Source organism: Thalia democratica, chromosome 2 (assembly GCF_965202585.1).
Source record: "Thalia democratica chromosome 2, ktThaDemo2.hap1.1, whole genome shotgun sequence".
NCBI lineage: Eukaryota > Metazoa > Chordata > Thaliacea > Salpida > Salpidae > Thalia > Thalia democratica.
Genome location: NC_139166.1, coordinates 6,568,792 through 6,590,215, shown reverse-complemented (window position 1 = coordinate 6,590,215; position 21,424 = coordinate 6,568,792).

Sequence of the window (21,424 nt, the reverse complement as noted above, 5' to 3'; positions counted from 1 at the left end):
TTACAAATATTATTTTCAAAGAAAAACGGTACTAAACTTAATACAATTGTTTTTTACTTAATTAGTCGAAATTAGCATCAAATCATTAATTTTTTAATTTATAACAACTCTGTTTCTAAGTCAGTCAGAGTTTGTTTGATATAAATTTATTATACGCCTTAAATTTTTTAAATTGTGTTCTACATTTTATTTATTTGAATTAAACTTTATTGTTTTTATTTTTTACAAGCTTTATTCTAAACTGTTATTATGTTACTAAGTATAGTATTTTAATGTTGTTAAGTATTACATTATTTAGTTTAGTATTATACAGTTTAGTATTACATTCAAAAAAAGTTGCTATATTTCATAATTTGAGCTATATAACTTAATACTTACTAAAAGAAATGCATGTCTGCACGTTTCCGAGTTCTTAAAAACAAAAATACTAATAGTTTCATTTATATGTTATCTTGATTTTTTAGTTTCAAAACAAATGTTGAAATAATTATATGTTAAAACTTTACAAAATGTTTGATATATACATAGGTTGTTTAAAAGACTTTTAATTGTTTATTTTTTACTACTTGTATAAGAAACAATTAAAACATTATGAAATTATAGTTGTTTCTAAATACTTCTTTTTTCTACAATATATCTAAATTACACGTATCAGAAACTTATTTTACATCTGATAACAATTTTATAGTACTCAACATTAAAAGTCTGTAAATTAAGGTTTAAGCTAGTTTATATAATAGAAAAAAACTTGAACCACTAGAGTAAAAAAATGAAAAGGACTAAGTTTAATAATATGTACAAATTTAAGTATATATAAATATTTGTTTGTAATCACTGTATTGCGCTAAAAATTAGATTTAAAAGTGTTTATACTAAAAACAAAATATTTACTTATTATATTTTATTTAGTAAAACAAACGTTTACGGCGACTTGCAGGTGACGTCAAAGATGGTGTAAACTTATTGAAAAGATATATATTTGTTCAATTTCTTGCTAACAACATAGATAATTAAACTATCATAAGGTTATCTTCCGTTATCTTTAGTCTATCTAAAACAGCCTCTACTCAAGTTTTCTAAAACAACTTTCAAATCAGCTAAACTTTTTCAAAAGAGGTTTTTTTTATATTTTCCGTTCATAAAATATACTTCTAGCTAAAAAACTTCAAGTTACCGTTTTTTATAAATACGCTAGTTTTTAATACTATAAATTTTAGAATATAATTTTAGAGGATAAGAAATTTAATACTGTCAGTTTGATAACAAAGCGTAAATAATAATTAGAATCATACGAATTAATAAACTTTAAATAAAAAAATTAATACCAATAGATGTTTAATTAAACAATTAATTTATTAGAAAAATAACAATAGGGTAAAAAATCTAATAAAGTCATAAACATTGAAGCATTGAACAACGGTAAGTTTTTGGGTTATTTTAAATAAAATAGTATCAATTTTCAAAACCTGTGCAAATAGATAGACCTTTGTTTGTAATTTAGTATAATAAACTAGTAATTTAGTAAATAGTTATTTAATAATAGTTGAAAAATTATTTGCAGTATAAGTATCATTACTAAAATGGTAGTATTTTAATCAAAAACCGTAATATTTTACTGTAAAAAAATGTTTGTATAATTGCCTATAAAACAAAGTTAGTGGCTCGAACCCCACAATTGCTCGTTTAATTTTCGTGTATATTTGAATGAAATGTTTTGCAGAGACACCAGTTGACATCCAATCAAATTTTCAGCGCGGTAAAGCGCTTACAAGTATATATACCAACCAAAATATTGTTAGAAATTGATAATTGATAAGTAACTTACTAAAGTAAAAGTATTGTTATTTTTTTACGTTAAAATTATCGGAAGTATTTTTAAGTCAAGCGTAAAAAATTAATTTTTTTACTAAAGGAAGGTATAAAAACTACTTTAACTTCTAGTGACTATATTAAAACGGTTTTACAAAAACTATTGATCATTTTACTGCATACTAAATATATTCATAAATTTATTTCGAAGGAAGTTTTTTTACTATTATTAAAGTAATCATATGTTTTTAATAAATTAAAATTTTACCAACATGAGTCTAGTAAACTAGCTATTTGATACTGATTATTTAGTTATAGACGTCAAGTTAGTTATAAACTTTATAGACGTCAAGTCACACAACAATTGTTTGCTTAATTGGTTTCTTGTGAACATAGACGTAATTTTTGAGCGCTTTTTATTGTCCCTTAACAATAAAACAATAACTATTTCATAAAAGATAAAACTTTTGTTTCGATATTCCGAAACTTTATTGATTAAGCTATCTTTGCTTAAGTAATAATATTTATTTGTGACTAGATAAATATTTTATTATTAGTTAATATTTTTTGTATTTATATTTTACTATTTAAATTTTTAGGTTCTAAGTTTTCGTAAAAAAAAATTATTTGTGTTTACTTTTGAAAAGTAAAAAGTTATTCAAAAAGCTGTACGTATTAAATAAACTTAAAAAAAATAACGTGTAAATTTTTATTTTCTTAAATTCTAAAAGATACTTTATTTGTCGCCAAATTTCGCTCACTTTAAAGTAGAAGAAAAAAGGATGAGCTTAATATGAAGTATAGCTTAAATATTAGACTCTTCGGTTTTAAGCGCTGTTTTTCGCCTAAAATTTAGTTGTATTTCACCCATACGATAGTGTAAGGTGCTGTAAATTTATATACAAAGAAGTAAAGTGTAGTTTTGTGATCTTTTACTGACTTCGCTAGAAGTGTTAATTTTTGATTAAATGATTTAATTAATTTTGGTTTAATTAAACTTAAAAGAATTTTACTTAAAATAAAAGTAAATTGAATTTTTAACCAAAATTTTACTTTTTATATCTTTAAGATAACTACTACGAGTTATAAGTTTTAGTTTTGAACAATAATTATAATCTAAAGAAAAGAAACTAAATAATTTACTTTCTGTTGTTACTATACGTGATAATCTATTTAAAATTAGTTAAGTTTTACAAACAAAAAAGGTTAAATATTTGCAAAATAAATTTCAAATGTTTGTAATATTTACATTTAGTTTATGTTACACATAATTATCAGAACTATATGGTAAACAATCTATAGTTAATAAATGAGTTTAATTTGTAAAACAGCACGAGTATAAAAACCTAAGATTAGTTTATTATATAAAACTTAAATACGACTAGTCAATGTCTTAATAAATACTAAAAATAATCGATTCATAACTTTTGTGAATGATTTTAAATAAAAAAAATTATTAAAAATATTCTGAAATCATTAAAATATACAAAAAGCAACAAACGTCTTTAGATTTAACTCTTTTGTTCTCAGAACCTTAATCAAGATAATAAATATCGGAGCTAGAGTGGTTTAAAATATTGTTACACAATATGTAATTTATTTGAGTAATTTTTTGCATATGGAAACTTGTTTAAAGTATTACATATTGACTTTTGTATCATAAGAAGAATTAAAATAAATTACAAATTTAATCACAGGTTTTTGTTTTTACAGAAAATAATTCTTACAATTGTATGAAAATTTTTTCTAGTTTTGTTTTAATTGAAATCACAAAAACTCGTTTCACTCTGAAACATATAATAAAGTAATTATTAAAATTTAGTTCTCTGTTTTTTTTCACAGTAATTTTAGCGTACTTAAAACGCTTACAGACAACTAAATTACAAAACTTAACTAAATAGTTTTTTTGAAAATGATAACTTACTTCTGTGAAATAAAATACAAGTACTTAATTTTATAAACAAATTTCCTTCAAATAGGATATTGTGGCTTATAATATAGCGAACATTGAAACTAATTTCTTGTTTATGCATTATAACTAACTTACTTGGCATTTGTAAAATATTTGTAATATATTTATTAAATTAGTTTCATACTAAAGGTGTTGATAAACTATTTTAACAAGCATATTAAAAGGTAAAAACAAAAAATATTTAAACTATAATTAACCAGTTTGTGATTTAAAAAACTGAATTTTTTTTTTCTTGAATTTAATTACGTTTAAAACGAATAAGAAAATAAAAAGTAGTAGAGCTTTGCAACAAACTACAATTTAATTCATAAACATTTGTTACAGTTATCAAATTTATAATTTGAAATTATATTCAAATGGCATATTTGTTGCGTTCAACCATGCTACTTTACATTTGTATATTACATTTCCATAGTAGTTATGTAAAATAAAAAATGTTTATACAAAACTTTTTAATTAGAAAAAATACTAATAATATAGTTTTCGAATACAGTTCAAAGTACATTTACAATAATTAACGAAATAACTAGTAAAAAACCTAAACCATGTAAAGTTTTTACAGCAAATAGTAGTTAAGGTATTTTTAAGTTGTGTTTTGAGCAACAATTACTACTATTTTACTGAACTGTTTTTATGCTTCTCTATAAAAGTTTTTATGCTGAATAGATTACTTTCTTGTAGTAAATGTTTTGTAGTAATTTACTTCGGTGTAATTTTATAGTATGCTATTTTTTATCAAACTAGAAAACTTTGTTTTTTTTCAAACGAATTGTCATTTTACTGCAATTTTCGTCTTGTTAATTGTAAAATATTAGAAAATACTACCTTTAGTTTTGAGTATTGTACAAGCAAGGCTAGTTTTATTGTAGTTTGTAAAATAATATTTTTAAATTAAAAAGAAAAGTTTGATTGTAACTAACTATCAGTACAACACTAACTTTTATTTTCACAAAGCTTTATAATACTTCTAATGTTATCCTAGTTGTTTAAGCTTTTGCATGCACTGAAAACTATAAAAGTTTGAGATAATGAAATACTTAGGTTGTAACTTATTTGTATTTAATAAAGTAAAGGGGAACATTTTCGTTAAAAGTTAATGTTTTAAAAATTGCCGTTTTTTTTTATTTAGTGATAAGATTGTTATTTATACGAAAACCGATAATTTCTAGTTTAAAATTTTGCTATTTTAAGATTAATAAAACATTCTGTACAAAAAGATTAAATTTTTTTAATAAACTCTAAGGGTAATAATAAGTAAATATAGCATTCCGTTTGACTTATAAGTATATATATATTATATATATATTGAAACCTAATTAAAAAAATGAGTTCTAATAATTGTGTGTTTTTTAACCATAGATAATATTTCATATATATTTTATTGTTTTTAGCTTTTAATTAACGTTTGATAAATAACAAACTATAGTTTATTTTTAATTATCAAATCTATTTATTATAAAAGTTTGACAAATTAATAAAAGCTTAATATTAGTAATAGTAATTATACAACATCTTTACGATTCTATCTTTTTACTATAATTCTCACCAATGTTTGCTTCATACTCTGTATCAAATGCTTTAAATTTCTAACAACAATTTCCTTGAAAAATAGTTATCTATAAGCCCATGAAAAAGTACTTTTGGAACATTTTTACTTTAATTTATTTCTCTAACTTTAAATATATAAAAATGTTTTGCATTATTTATAACAGTAGTTTAAAACTTAATTAATTTCTAAAGTAAATAGTTTAATTAGCATCTAAAGTTGTTACTAAGATTAATTTAACTGTAAATCTTTTAGCTTTGTTCACATGTATTTGTTAAGCATATTTTATTTAATTTTTATAATAAAAACTAAACTTATAGCAAACTTTTAAGTATATATCATCTTTGTTTGTATTAAATTTAAGAATTTATTCAAATACTAGTTTATATAATTAAACTAATGTCTACACTAGTTTGTAGTGTATAACTAACTACAAAGTAGTGTAGACATACTTCTTAAATAGTATAACGCATAACAACTCATAAATGATAAAAAACAATATGTTGTTTTTTTGTTTAATCTACAGCCTAATATAAAAAAAAACATGTAGAAACAACTTTTGTAATAGTAAGTAGTAATATTTATTTTATAAGAAATATATTTTATTAGTGAAGTCAATACTAAGTCACAAATGTTAACTTAATTATACTAAATATAATCATGCAGCTTTACGTCTTCTTCTGGAAGATTTCCTTAGTTTTCAGCATTTTAACGCGCTTAAATTATAAACAAGTATACTAATTTCTATATATTAGTACAAAACCTAAATTTTTCTGAAAATTATCTGATATCTAAGTAAATTATCGTTAAATGTTGCATGTAAAACTAGTTTGTAATTAATAAAAAACAATTATTTTTAACTAAAAAAACTTTAACAATTTTATAAAAAAATAAATAAATTTATCATTAAAATTGTTGTTAACGTTTGCCACTTAACATTTACAAATTTGATAAATTGCACCTAAAAACTTATTTACATTTAATTTCAAAGTATACTAAGTTATGTTTCAGCACATTATGAGCTAAGAATCATTTATAAAAAACCTAAAAATTTTATAAGGAAAGTACTTTATTAACATGTTTTCTAACTTTTAAAAGTTTGCAATTATTTATTAAGATTTAAAAACTATAATAAAATTTCAACACTTTTTAATTTAATGTTAGTTTATAATATCTAAACTTAAAACCACTATTTAAAGCTGTATACCCTTTTAAAGCTTTAAACTAATCACAGATGGTATTCAGACCTCTATAAGATGTTTTACAATAAGGCAACCGTTTTACTTTGTGTGATTAATGACGTCAGATTAGTCTAAATGCCGTGAACTTTTTTTTGGTTAAGACCAGGTTAATACTATTCGAAAATGTCAAGCTTATTTGAAATAATTTTATATGTAGACTTAAGTTTAGTGCTAATTGTAGACTATTTGATGAAATTGCTTAGCACAATGATTTATTCTAAATTTAGTCTAACAAAATGTGCTTATATAAGCGCTAAAAAAAATGTTAGAACCAGCAACTGTATAGTCATACTAACAAATAAAAACAAGTTAATCTAACAGTTACGGTTTACAATTGATGTCAATATTAGTATGTACATATACTAGCGTTTTTATTATTTGTAAATAAAATTTGTTTTGTAAAACTAATATTTTGAAATAACTACGTCCCGCAGAAGACCTTTTCATACAGTGCAGCTCGCGAGAAAGTTAGCTTAAGAAACTTACAACATGCTATCGACTCATGTGCTATAATCTCTCAGAAACTTCAGCAATATATTTTTCAAGTTCTTATTATCTTTGTTAATTCTGAGTAAATCGTGTTATGCAATTACATTTTAAGTGAAATGAAAAAAGTTTATTAGATTTTACATCGGATTTTTGTTTTATTTACAGCTTCAGCAGAAAATTTAAGTTTCACACTTATTACAAGTTATTGTATTTGTAAGCGCTTTCAAGCGCTGAAAATTCAAACGGAAACTTTTTAAATATTTGATTTTAGTTTTTTTAAAAATTTGTACATAAAGTTAAAGCTAACATTTACGTTATTAGTTTTTAGCAACGTCATTTAGCTTTATTTTGTAAAAAAATTTAAACTGTGTTTTTATATACATGATTTTGATTGTTTAGTTCTTGAAACAGCTTAAAGAAACTTTTTAAAAACTACACAATTAATAAAATGTAAATATTAATGAATGTACTTATATAAGAATTTGGATCCGTGAAAATATAAGGCATAAAACTATAAAAAATTTTATAAAAAAATACCATTTGTAGTAAGCATTATTTTTTTTAGCTTTCATGTTTTTGAAGGTAAAAACTCAAGAGATCAAAGTTCTACGTTTACTCTTGATTTAAATTATATTACAAATTATGTTATATTTAAATTTAAATAAAGCACAAACAAATATATAACTTCGATGAGCTTTACTTATTTGTTTTAACTTTTTTGTTCTTTAATAATTTATTTTTTATTTTTAAAGTTCGTTGCTTTAATTTTGTCTTAAAATCACGCAAATTTACTTACGACATTTAAAAAACTAAAGCAGGATTTATAATGATTATACAATTTATAGAATAATTTAAGTTTTGTTTAAAATATCTAAATAGTATAAACACCAGTAGTCTACAGTGATTATCGAATAAAATTCCATTATAATGATGGTTTAAAATAACTTTAATTACTTATTTTAAAGTACTAGTATCATTAAGATTTTTTTTTTTCTGTGCCTACCCCTACAGATTATAAATTGTTGTATATAATTTTTAAAAATGTGTAATCTTTTTTAGTCAATACATAAGTTATTATATGGAAATTTATTATAGTTTTGTATGTTAACTTTTTTTTTGTTTTTTGTGCATACTAGGTTATACTTGATCATATAGGACTATTTGTTACTACTTTTTTTACCATTTTATGTTTAGTTTTATAATTTTCATTAAATGTAATTTGTTTCTTTCTTTTTAAGTTTGTATTGTTTAAGCGGCTAGGTTTTAATTCCCGAGTCCATTAACATATCATAAACATAAAATAAAACACAATAATAATAATAATGTTAGAATTTTAAGGTAGATTACTCAATAAAGGATTAAAAAAGCCTTTGCACGAAGATAAAAAAAATCTACTGAAATCTAGGATTAAATAATCTATTTATGACATCAATGTAAGTTTTGAAGCAAACAATCTTATTTTTAAAAAAATTGTTGAAATTTTTTGGTTTTGGGACCTGGTGCACAAAAAACCTCCTTTTGATTTTCGAGTTACACACCACGGATACCTTTAACGTCTTGTCTAAGATTTTAGATTAATATTCTAACGATGCAAAAAAAAATATATTGCAAAATATACAAACTGTTTATTTATATTTGTTTAATAATCACAGATTGTTCAGAGTAAAAAAAAACGAGATTTTGTACAAAAAGTACAACAAATTAGATAAAAATTAGATCGTGCTTTGTTATTTAAGTTTTTAAATTTTATCAGTTTACGGGTATGACTTATGAAAATCGTAAGTTTTATTCAAAGCAAGTTTTTCAAAAATTTATATTTAATTATTTAATATACAATAATTAATTCGTACATTTTCATTTATACTTTAAAAATATTTTTGTTATAAAAATTCTAAATGACATTTCTCATAGTATTTTGCTCAAATAATCTACAAAAAGTAATTTTTATTCAAATTTTAGTTTTTTTAAACAAGGCTTTTGCATAAGACTTTATGCTTTGAATTTGTTAAAAATTATTAATTTAATTGTTAAGAATGTAGTATCAAAGTATTAAAAACTAAAAAAAAATCGAAATAGAAATATTTGTTATCCTATATATTTTAAAGTAAATTTTAAGTATATTTGATATATTTATATATATACTGAAAACAATTTATTTAAAATTCTGTTTATACTTTGTCTAAAATCAACTAACTATTATTTTATTCTGTAATACCTAATTTTGTATAATCTTATTGCTGTATTTACAAATTTTCTTTTCATTTAATAAAATAATTGGCTGAAGACGCGTATTTTACGCAAAAACAGCTGTTCTATACAAAATTTTGATTGTTTATTCCGTTTTTGTATATTTTTTTCTTTTATCAAAACTGATATTAATTTGTAGTTTAAAAAATAAAAAAATATACTACTTTATCATAAACTGTAAATGTTCCCTTCACGTGTTGTTTTAAATTCTTTGTATATTTAGTCGGTTAGAAATTTTGTTAGGTTTTATATTTCAGTGTGTTTTTAAGCGCTAACTTTATAATAATATTGTTTTGGTACATTCTTATACTTTTTCATACATTGTAAAACATCTAAAAAAACTAAGCTAATTAACAACAATGATATTCTCAAACCACCAGTATATTTTATACTTTTTATAGTACAAGATATCTTTGCGGAAAGTAATTAAGTTGTCTAAACTAACTGTTTCTTAGATTAATACGTACAATTGATCTAAAAACTAGGTTTGGACAAAGTTTTAATTTTTCCCTAAAAAGTTGAATAAAATTATAAATGTTTTTCGTTAACTAGAAGTTTTAGCTTTTTAATATTATTTTTACAGCCTTAAACTAACAGAATATTAAGTTGTTTAAATTATATAAAAAAAATTGTAGTTAATGGAAGCAAGCATTTTAAATAGAAAATATTGTCTACAGAAATTTTATGCTAGTAGGTTACATATCAGCTAAAATAACTACTCTTATAATTTAACTAAAATTAGTTGTTAATCACTGTGTTGAGTTTATGTTTAAGGACAATTTAAAAATAAATGTTTACATTTTCTTTGTGTTATTCACTTGCTTATAGTTTTTAAGGGATCAAAATAATATTTCTAAAGATATTTTCAACAAAAACTACTACTTAGAAAACTTAAATACGTATTATTTGAAAAAATCTCTGCACCTCTTGCATGTACCTGATAACTAAATAAATTTATTTAAGCAGAAATTTTTTTGTTAAAAAATGATTACAATTATTTTCATATACCATACAATTGTAAGCGCTTTACAGCGCTAAAAATTTAAGAAATAAATGCCAAGCCGTTAATTCTGAAATTGTGCAACAATATATAATATATAGTGAAGCAAACAATTATGAGGTGACGTCAGTGAACTTTTGAAATTGTAATATACTGAAAAAAAAAGTTATATAGTTGAGATGTTACAATTTTTCTAATAAATGCATTGTTTTAAAGAAAAGTTAAACATTGAAAACATCAACTTATCGATTTAGCTTTTTATTATTATTATTTAATTAAAGCTAACAAAAGACTCAGCTATTTAAATTTAATGGTAAATTTAAACTCATTTTTATACTAATAGAAGCAAGCGTTATAAATCAAAAACATTGTTAACAAATTTTTTATGCTAATAGATTAAATGTCAGCTAAAATAGTTGCTTTCATTACTTAAATAAAGTTAATTGATAATCACCGTATTTTATTTATGTATAGGGTCAACTTATAAATAAATGTCTAAAGTTTCTTTAAATAATAAAGGCATAGAATAAAATATCTAAAAGGAGTTTTTTCAAAGACCAGCAAAAGATAACATAAAATGCTATACTTTACTTTTGTTTTTGTACCTCATACATGTACCTGAAAACTAACTAAAATTGTTTAAGCAGTAATTCTTTTGTTAAAAAACAGTTACAATTGTTTACGTTTACCTTATAATTGTAAGCGCTTTACGGCGCTAAAAATTTAAGATGCTATAGCTTTGAAATTGTGCAACAGTTTATATTATAAATTCTATTACTCTCTATATTATAGAGTAAAGCAAACAATCATGAATGACGTTATTAAACTCTTATAGTTGTCGGTACTGTAAAACTAAAATGATTAATTGGAATGCTATCATTTTGCTAACAAAAAAATTATTTTAGTAAAAAATAAAACATTTAAAATTTCTATTTGTAGGTACTGAAGAGCAAAATATAATAATTTAAAAAGTTTCACAGCTAGTCTAAGACTTAACGTGTAAATTAGTAAAAAAAAGTATAAAAAAAGTTTGTAAAAGTACATTTAAGTACTCGTTAAAAATTTAAAATTAAAAATATATGTTCTTTATTTTATTTAATATAGTTACTAAATTATAAGTACACTATTATTACAATAATAAGTTTAAGTTTGAAACCTATATTTACCGTCTGATTTAAAATAAGCTTTTTTTAATTTAATTATTGTTAATGTCAGCATCCTATATATTTTCTCAATAATTAGTTTAGCATAATGTTTAAATCATTGCAAAATTTAACATTTTGTAAGTTTTTATTATTTACATAAGTTTCACGATACATAACTATTTGAACTAACATTTTTAAACATACTGTAATTATTGTTTAACAAAGTTAGGGCTTAATTTTCTTAGTCGTAACAGCTTGATAAGTTTAAGCTAAAAATATTTTTTATAACAAAAATGACTAGTTAGTATGTAGAGAAATTAAAGTTAAAAGTAACTTAGTTTTAATAGTTTTTTATTAGTTTCCAATTATTAATTTAATATAAGTCAACCAATTTTAAAAGAACTAACAGAGTTATATCTTGCATTATATTCCTTCAAGTAATTCAAGAATGTTTTTAATTGTTACTTTAACTATAAAAATCGTAAATGTTTAAGTTCCTGGTTTCGTATAATTTTGTACACGATGCATACATGTAGGCGAATTACTGCGCTGAAAACAGGAAACACGGACTCTCGTATTTTGCTTAATATTGTTCAACATATTTTGGCGAACAATTATGGCGTGACGTCAGTTAAGTTTTATTTATTAGTAAGGAAATGACAAGTATACTTGACAATTTCTATAAGTAAAGGCGTTTGCTTAGATTGAACAAGAAAAATTTTACATAATCAATATATTGATGAAATAATTAAATAAACAACAAAAAATATTAGTTTAAAGTGTTACAAGAAAAAACTTTAGACTTGTAAACTTTTGAATTAGTAAACTAAAGTTCTTAAGTGAACAAATTTTATAAGTTTTAAAGTTATATAAATTGAAAAACACAGAAACTTGTCAAGCTTAAACTTAATATTTAGTTTTTATTAAACCATAATATAAAATGAAGCTTTATGTTATCTTAAATAATTTAACTAAATAAGGACACTTCATTTGTAAGACAAATGCTTATATACTTTTATAGAAATTTTGTTTATGCTGTTAAATTTTAGCTTAAAAAAGTAAACTTATTTTAGTAGTGCTAAACAAAAACTTATAATTTATTGTTTAACTAATTATAATTAGGCTTTTACTAAACATAATATTTCTTAGTTTTTTTTTTCACTAACAAGTTTAAATTACGTTTTTGAGTATTAAGATTATCAAAGTTATAGCTTAATAGAACATATAGTTATAATTTGCAAGGACTAAAAAAAAAAAACATTTTTATATGTATTTTTAAGAGCTTTTAATTTTCCTGTCAGTATATTACTAACTGCTGTGATAATTTTATTTCAATAAATGATAAATTATTATGCTTATTTAATGCCTTAGAGGCTATTGTAAGTTAACTAATAGTAAATATAAATTTCCTTTTATATAATTGATTTTTGTCCTTGTTTACAGGTTATAGATTGATTTGATACATTATCTATTTTTTATTAATTTGGTATAAACCAAACTACCTTACGAGATTATTAATTCTCTGAAAGTTTGACGATAGTAATTTATTTTTCTTTTAGAATCACTTAAACTTAAGAAATTTACTAATAATAAAATTGTTGTAAAACAAATAATTGAAACGAACAGTTATAGCGGAACTCCAGTAACTTTAAGTATATTTTAAATTTAATTGATTATGTAGCTAATCATAGATGTAGTTATAAAAAAAGTTAATTTAAAAAAATATTGAGCTACTTGGAGTTTTTTATCTAAATATTTTTTAACTCCTTTGTAAGCGCTTTTATGCTTTAGAAATTAAATAGTAACAGAAAATCATATATTTATAAAAATCATTACATCATTCACAAGTATGATTGCCTCTTTAAGTTTTTTTTTTATGATATTTATTTATCTTTTAATAAAAATGATTTTTGTCTTAAGAAAAATCTGTTATCATTTACATCTATTTCATCTAAAATTTTATATGTTTGTGCCAATAGCTAGTTTAGTATAAAGTTTATTATGTATGGTTTTAAGTTGAATTGTGTCTTTTTTTAACGCCAACAGTAAATGTTTGAAAACTAACTTCACTAATTAATTTACAATACCCTGCCCCTATCACTTAATACAATCCTTAAGTAGGCTTTAAACTTTTAGATCAACTAGGCACTTAGAAATAAAAATTTAAATAATATTACAAGTTAAAAAGTTACTAAGTTAAATACGACGTACTTCTTATTTTATTTCAATATTTTTACAATTTTAGTGACGTCACCAGCAAGATGAAATAAATGTTCACTTCAGTAAGTTTTATATAAAATTCTTATAATAAAGATGTTAGTGCACATAAAAAGTAGCGTTAATTTTCAGCGCATCATCGCGCTAATCCAAGTCAAAATAAATTTACAATAACTTGTTAAATGTACTACTAGATGCACTGCGTTTGTGTGACTCAATTTAAATAAAACTTACACTTTACTCTTAATTTTGAACTTAAAAGTATAAAAGTTAAAACCATGGTCATTTCAAAAAATATTTCCAACAACAAACGGTATTAAACTTTAAAGATTTTGTTACTTTATTCGTTGAAGCTAAATTCAAGCTATTAACTTCTGCATCAGAAAGTTGTTAAACATCAAATTTTTAGTTAATAGCATTTCAGCTTTTTTTTTATTAAGCAAACTTACCAGTTTTTACTGAAATTATTTTAATGTTACAGAGTAAACCCATTTTTTATTAATACAAAACAAAACTTTTGTTAATAGCTACTTGATGACTGTTAAAGTTAATTTAAAAAATTGTAAGTAATACTAATTTTTTAGGCGTATAACTTCATGCAATAAATGAATAGTTTTAAAAAAATACAAACATTTAAAATTAAAATAATTTGTCAATTTTTAACATGTAAAATTTACTGATTTTTTAAAGTATCATTATAACTTATTTTAAAGAGAAATTTAAGACAACATTCATTTAAAAACACTTTACCTAAGCAAACAAATAGAAGCGATTTCAGCTTACATTTATCAATTATTTTTGTTAGCAACTAAATTTTGTTGGCAATTACATTACTAGAATTTTGACCTATATTATGGCGTGACGTCAGTAAAGTTTTATATTTATTATAAACGCAATGGCAAGTATACTACTTAATATCTGAAAAATTTTATAAGTAAAGACGTTTGTTTAGATTGAACAAGAAGAAGTAACATTATCAATATATTGATGAAACAATTAAACAAACAACAAAAAAAAACTTTAAACTTGTAAACTTGTAAATTAGTAATATAAAGTTCTCAAGTGTACAAATTTTAATTAAGTTACACAGTAAAAATTATATAAACTTAAAAACACAGAAATTTGTCAACCTCGAATAAAAAACTTTGTTTTTATTAAACCATAACAAATAATGAAGCTTCATGTTATATTAATAATCAAATTAAATATGGATATTTCATTTGTATAACAGATGCTTATATACTTGTATACAAATTTTATTTATGCTGTTTAATTTTAGCTTAAAGAAAACTTATTTTAGTAGTGCTAAACTGAAACTTATAATTTATAATCTAATTAAGTTGTAATTAGGTTTTTACTGAACAAAATATTTCTTAGTTTTTATTTTTTTTCATTAACAAATTTAAATTAGTTTCTGAGTAAATTTATTAAAATTATAGATTAATAGAACATTTAGTAATCTTTGCAAGAATCATAAATAAAAAAAGACATTTTTATATGTATTTTTATGAGCTTATAAGTTTCGTGTCAGTATACTACTAACTGCTGTGATAATTCTGTTTTAATAAACTGTAAATTATTATGCTTATTAAATGCATTAGAGGCTATTATAAGTTAACTAAGAGTCAATATAAATTTGCTTTTATAAAATTAAATTTGTCCTTGTTTACAGGTTATAGATTGATTTGATACATTGTTTGTTTTTTATTAGTTTGGTATAAACCAAACTACCTTACAAGATTATTAACTCTCTGAAAGTTTGACGAAAGTTTTTTTTTTATATTTTAGAATCACTTAAACTAAAGTAATTTACTAATAATAAAATATTGTATAACAAATAATTGAAACGAACAGTTATAAAGGAATTCCAGTATATTTAAGTATTTTTTAAATTTAATTGATTCTGTAGCTAATCTTAGATATAGTTATAAAAAAAAATTAATTGTAAAATTTATTGAGCTTATTTGAGTTTTTATCTGAATATTTTTTAATTCTATTGTAAGCGCTTTTATTCTTTAAAAATTAAATAGTAACAAGAAATCATATATTTATATTTTGTCTTAAGAAAAATCTGTTATCATTTACATCTATTTCATCTAAAATTTTATATGTTTGTGCCAATAGCTAGTTTAGTATAAAGTTTATTATGTATGGTTTTAAGTTGAATTGTGTCTTTTTTTAACGCCAACAGTAAATGTTTGAAAACTAACTTCACTAATTAATTTACAATACCCTGCCCCTATCACTTAATACAATCCTTAAGTAGGCTTTAAACTTTTAGATCAACTAGGCACTTAGAAATAAAAATTTAAATAATATTACAAGTTAAAAAGTTACTAAGTTAAATACGACGTACTTCTTATTTTATTTCAATATTTTTACAATTTTAGTGACGTCACCAGCAAGATGAAATAAATGTTCACTTCAGTAAGTTTTATATAAAATTCTTATAATAAAGATGTTAGTGCACATAAAAAGTAGCGTTAATTTTCAGCGCATCATCGCGCTAATCCAAGTCAAAATAAATTTACAATAACTTGTTAAATGTACTACTAGATGCACTGCGTTTGTGTGACTCAATTTAAATAAAACTTACACTTTACTCTTAATTTTGAACTTAAAAGTATAAAAGTTAAAACCATGGTCATTTCAAAAAATATTTCCAACAACAAACGGTATTAAACTTTAAAGATTTTGTTACTTTATTCGTTGAAGCTAAATTCAAGCTATTAACTTCTGCATCAGAAAGTTGTTAAACATCAAATTTTTAGTTAATAGCATTTCAGCTTTTTTTTTATTAAGCAAACTTACCAGTTTTTACTGAAATTATTTTAATGTTACAGAGTAAACCCATTTTTTATTAATACAAAACAAAACTTTTGTTAATAGCTACTTGATGACTGTTAAAGTTAATTTAAAAAATTGTAAGTAATACTAATTTTTTAGGCGTATAACTTCATGCAATAAATGAATAGTTTTAAAAAAATACAAACATTTAAAATTAAAATAATTTGTCAATTTTTAACATGTAAAATTTACTGATTTTTTAAAGTATCATTATAACTTATTTTAAAGAGAAATTTAAGACAACATTCATTTAAAAACACTTTACCTAAGCAAACAAATAGAAGCGATTTCAGCTTACATTTATCAATTATTTTTGTTAGCAACTAAATTTTGTTGGCAATTACATTACTAGAATTTTGACCTATATTATGGCGTGACGTCAGTAAAGTTTTATATTTATTATAAACGCAATGGCAAGTATACTACTTAATATCTGAAAAATTTTATAAGTAAAGACGTTTGTTTAGATTGAACAAGAAGAAGTAACATTATCAATATATTGATGAAACAATTAAACAAACAACAAAAAAAAACTTTAAACTTGTAAACTTGTAAATTAGTAATATAAAGTTCTCAAGTGTACAAATTTTAATTAAGTTACACAGTAAAAATTATATAAACTTAAAAACACAGAAATTTGTCAACCTCGAATAAAAAACTTTGTTTTTATTAAACCATAACAAATAATGAAGCTTCATGTTATATTAATAATCAAATTAAATATGGATATTTCATTTGTATAACAGATGCTTATATACTTGTATACAAATTTTATTTATGCTGTTTAATTTTAGCTTAAAGAAAACTTATTTTAGTAGTGCTAAACTGAAACTTATAATTTATAATCTAATTAAGTTGTAATTAGGTTTTTACTGAACAAAATATTTCTTAGTTTTTATTTTTTTTCATTAACAAATTTAAATTAGTTTCTGAGTAAATTTATTAAAATTATAGATTAATAGAACATTTAGTAATCTTTGCAAGAATCATAAATAAAAAAAGACATTTTTATATGTATTTTTATGAGCTTATAAGTTTCGTGTCAGTATACTACTAACTGCTGTGATAATTCTGTTTTAATAAACTGTAAATTATTATGCTTATTAAATGCATTAGAGGCTATTATAAGTTAACTAAGAGTCAATATAAATTTGCTTTTATAAAATTAAATTTGTCCTTGTTTACAGGTTATAGATTGATTTGATACATTGTTTGTTTTTTATTAGTTTGGTATAAACCAAACTACCTTACAAGATTATTAACTCTCTGAAAGTTTGACGAAAGTTTTTTTTTTATATTTTAGAATCACTTAAACTAAAGTAATTTACTAATAATAAAATATTGTATAACAAATAATTGAAACGAACAGTTATAAAGGAATTCCAGTATATTTAAGTATTTTTTAAATTTAATTGATTCTGTAGCTAATCTTAGATATAGTTATAAAAAAAAATTAATTGTAAAATTTATTGAGCTTATTTGAGTTTTTATCTGAATATTTTTTAATTCTATTGTAAGCGCTTTTATTCTTTAAAAATTAAATAGTAACAAGAAATCATATATTTATATTTTGTCTTAAGAAAAATCTGTTATCATTTACATCTATTTCATCTAAAATTTTATATGTTTGTGCCAATAGCTAGTTTAGTATAAAGTTTATTATGTATGTTTTTAAGTTGAATTGTGTCTTTTTTTAACGCCAACAGTAAATGTTTGAAAACTAACTTCACTAATTAATTTACAATACCCTGCCCCTATCACTTAATACAATCCTTAAGTAGGCTTTAAACTTTTAGATCAACTAGGCACTTAGAAATAAAAATTTAAATAATATTACAAGTTAAAAAGTTACTAAGTTAAATACGACGTACTTCTTATTTTATTTCAATATTTTTACAATTTTAGTGACGTCACCAGCAAGATGAAATAAATGTTCACTTCAGTAAGTTTTATATAAAATTCTTATAATAAAGATGTTAGTGCACATAAAAAGTAGCGTTAATTTTCAGCGCATCATCGCGCTAATCCAAGTCAAAATAAATTTACAATAACTTGTTAAATGTACTACTAGATGCACTGCGTTTGTGTGACTCAATTTAAATAAAACTTACACTTTACTCTTAATTTTGAACTTAAAAGTATAAAAGTTAAAACCATGGTCATTTCAAAAAATATTTCCAACAACAAACGGTATTAAACTTTAAAGATTTTGTTACTTTATTCGTTGAAGCTAAATTCAAGCTATTAACTTCTGCATCAGAAAGTTGTTAAACATCAAATTTTTAGTTAATAGCATTTCAGCTTTTTTTTTATTAAGCAAACTTACCAGTTTTTACTGAAATTATTTTAATGTTACAGAGTAAACCCATTTTTTATTAATACAAAACAAAACTTTTGTTAATAGCTACTTGATGACTGTTAAAGTTAATTTAAAAAATTGTAAGTAATACTAATTTTTTAGGCGTATAACTTCATGCAATAAATGAATAGTTTTAAAAAAATACAAACATTTAAAATTAAAATAATTTGTCAATTTTTAACATGTAAAATTTACTGATTTTTTAAAGTATCATTATAACTTATTTTAAAGAGAAATTTAAGACAACATTCATTTAAAAACACTTTACCTAAGCAAACAAATAGAAGCGATTTCAGCTTATATTTATCAATTATTTTTGTTAGCAACTAAATTTTGTTGGCAATTACATTACTAGAATTTTGACCTATATTATGGCGTGACGTCAGTAAAGTTTTATATTTATTATAAACGCAATGGCAAGTATACTACTTAATATCTGAAAAATTTTATAAGTAAAGACGTTTGTTTAGATTGAACAAGAAGAAGTAACATTATCAATATATTGATGAAACAATTAAACAAACAACAAAAAAAAATTTTAAACTTGTAAACTTGTAAATTAGTAATATAAAGTTCTCAAGTGTACAAATTTTAATTAAGTTACACAGTAAAAATTATATAAACTTAAAAACACAGAAATTTGTCAACCTCGAATAAAAAACTTTGTTTTTATTAAACCATAACAAATAATGAAGCTTCATGTTATATTAATAATCAAATTAAATATGGATATTTCATTTGTATAACAGATGCTTATATACTTGTATACAAATTTTATTTATGCTGTTTAATTTTAGCTTAAAGAAAACTTATTTTAGTAGTGCTAAACTGAAACTTATAATTTATAATCTAATTAAGTTGTAATTAGGTTTTTACTGAACAAAATATTTCTTAGTTTTTATTTTTTTTCATTAACAAATTTAAATTAGTTTCTGAGTAAATTTATTAAAGTTATAGATTAATAGAACATTTAGTAATCTTTGCAAGAATCATAAATAAAAAAAGACATTTTTATATGTATTTTTATGAGCTTATAAGTTTCGTGTCAGTATACTACTAACTGCTGTGATAATTCTGTTTTAATAAACTGTAAATTATTATGCTTATTAAATGCATTAGAGGCTATTATAAGTTAACTAAGAGTCAATATAAATTTGCTTTTATAAAATTAAATTTGTCCTTGTTTACAGGTTATAGATTGATTTGATACATTGTTTGTTTTTTATTAGTTTGGTATAAACCAAACTACCTTACAAGATTATTAACTCTCTGAAAGTTTGACGAAAGTTTTTTTTTTATATTTTAGAATCACTTAAACTAAAGTAATTTACTAATAATAAAATATTGTATAACAAATAATTGAAACGAACAGTTATAAAGGAATTCCAGTATATTTAAGTATTTTTTAAATTTAATTGATTCTGTAGCTAATCTTAGATATAGTTATAAAAAAAAATTAATTGTAAAATTTATTGAGCTTATTTGAGTTTTTATCTGAATATTTTTTAATTCTATTGTAAGCGCTTTTATTCTTTAAAAATTAAATAGTAACAAGAAATCATATATTTATATTTTGTCTTAAGAAAAATCTGTTATCATTTACATCTATTTCATCTAAAATTTTATATGTTTGTGCCAATAGCTAGTTTAGTATAAAGTTTATTATGTATGTTTTTAAGTTGAATTGTGTCTTTTTTTAACGCCAACAGTAAATGTTTGAAAACTAACTTCACTAATTAATTTACAATACCCTGCCCCTATCACTTAATACAATCCTTAAGTAGGCTTTAAACTTTTAGATCAACTAGGCACTTAGAAATAAAAATTTAAATAATATTACAAGTTAAAAAGTTACTAAGTTAAATACGACGTACTTCTTATTTTATTTCAATATTTTTACAATTTTAGTGACGTCACCAGCAAGATGAAATAAATGTTCACTTCAGTAAGTTTTATATAAAATTCTTATAATAAAGATGTTAGTGCACATAAAAAGTAGCGTTAATTTTCAGCGCATCATCGCGCTAATCCAAGTCAAAATAAATTTACAATAACTTGTTAAATGTACTACTAGATGCACTGCGTTTGTGTGACTCAATTTAAATAAAACTTACACTTTACTCTCAATTTTGAACTTAAAAGTATAAAAGTTAAAACCATGGTCATTTCAAAAAATATTTCCAACAACAAACGGTATTAAACTTTAAAGATTTTGTTACTTTATTCGTTGAAGCTAAATTCAAGCTATTAATTTCTGCATCAGAAAGTTGTTAAACATCAAATTTTTAGTTAATAGCATTTCAGCTTTTTTTTTATTAAGCAAACTTACCAGTTTTTACTGAAATTATTTTAATGTTACAGAGTAAACCCATTTTTTATTAATACAAAACAAAACTTTTGTTAATAGCTACTTGATGACTGTTAAAGTTAATTTAAAAAATTGTAAGTAATACTAATTTTTTAGGCGTATAACTTCATGCAATAAATGAATAGTTTTAAAAAAATACAAACATTTAAAATTAAAATAATTTGTCAATTTTTAACATGTAAAA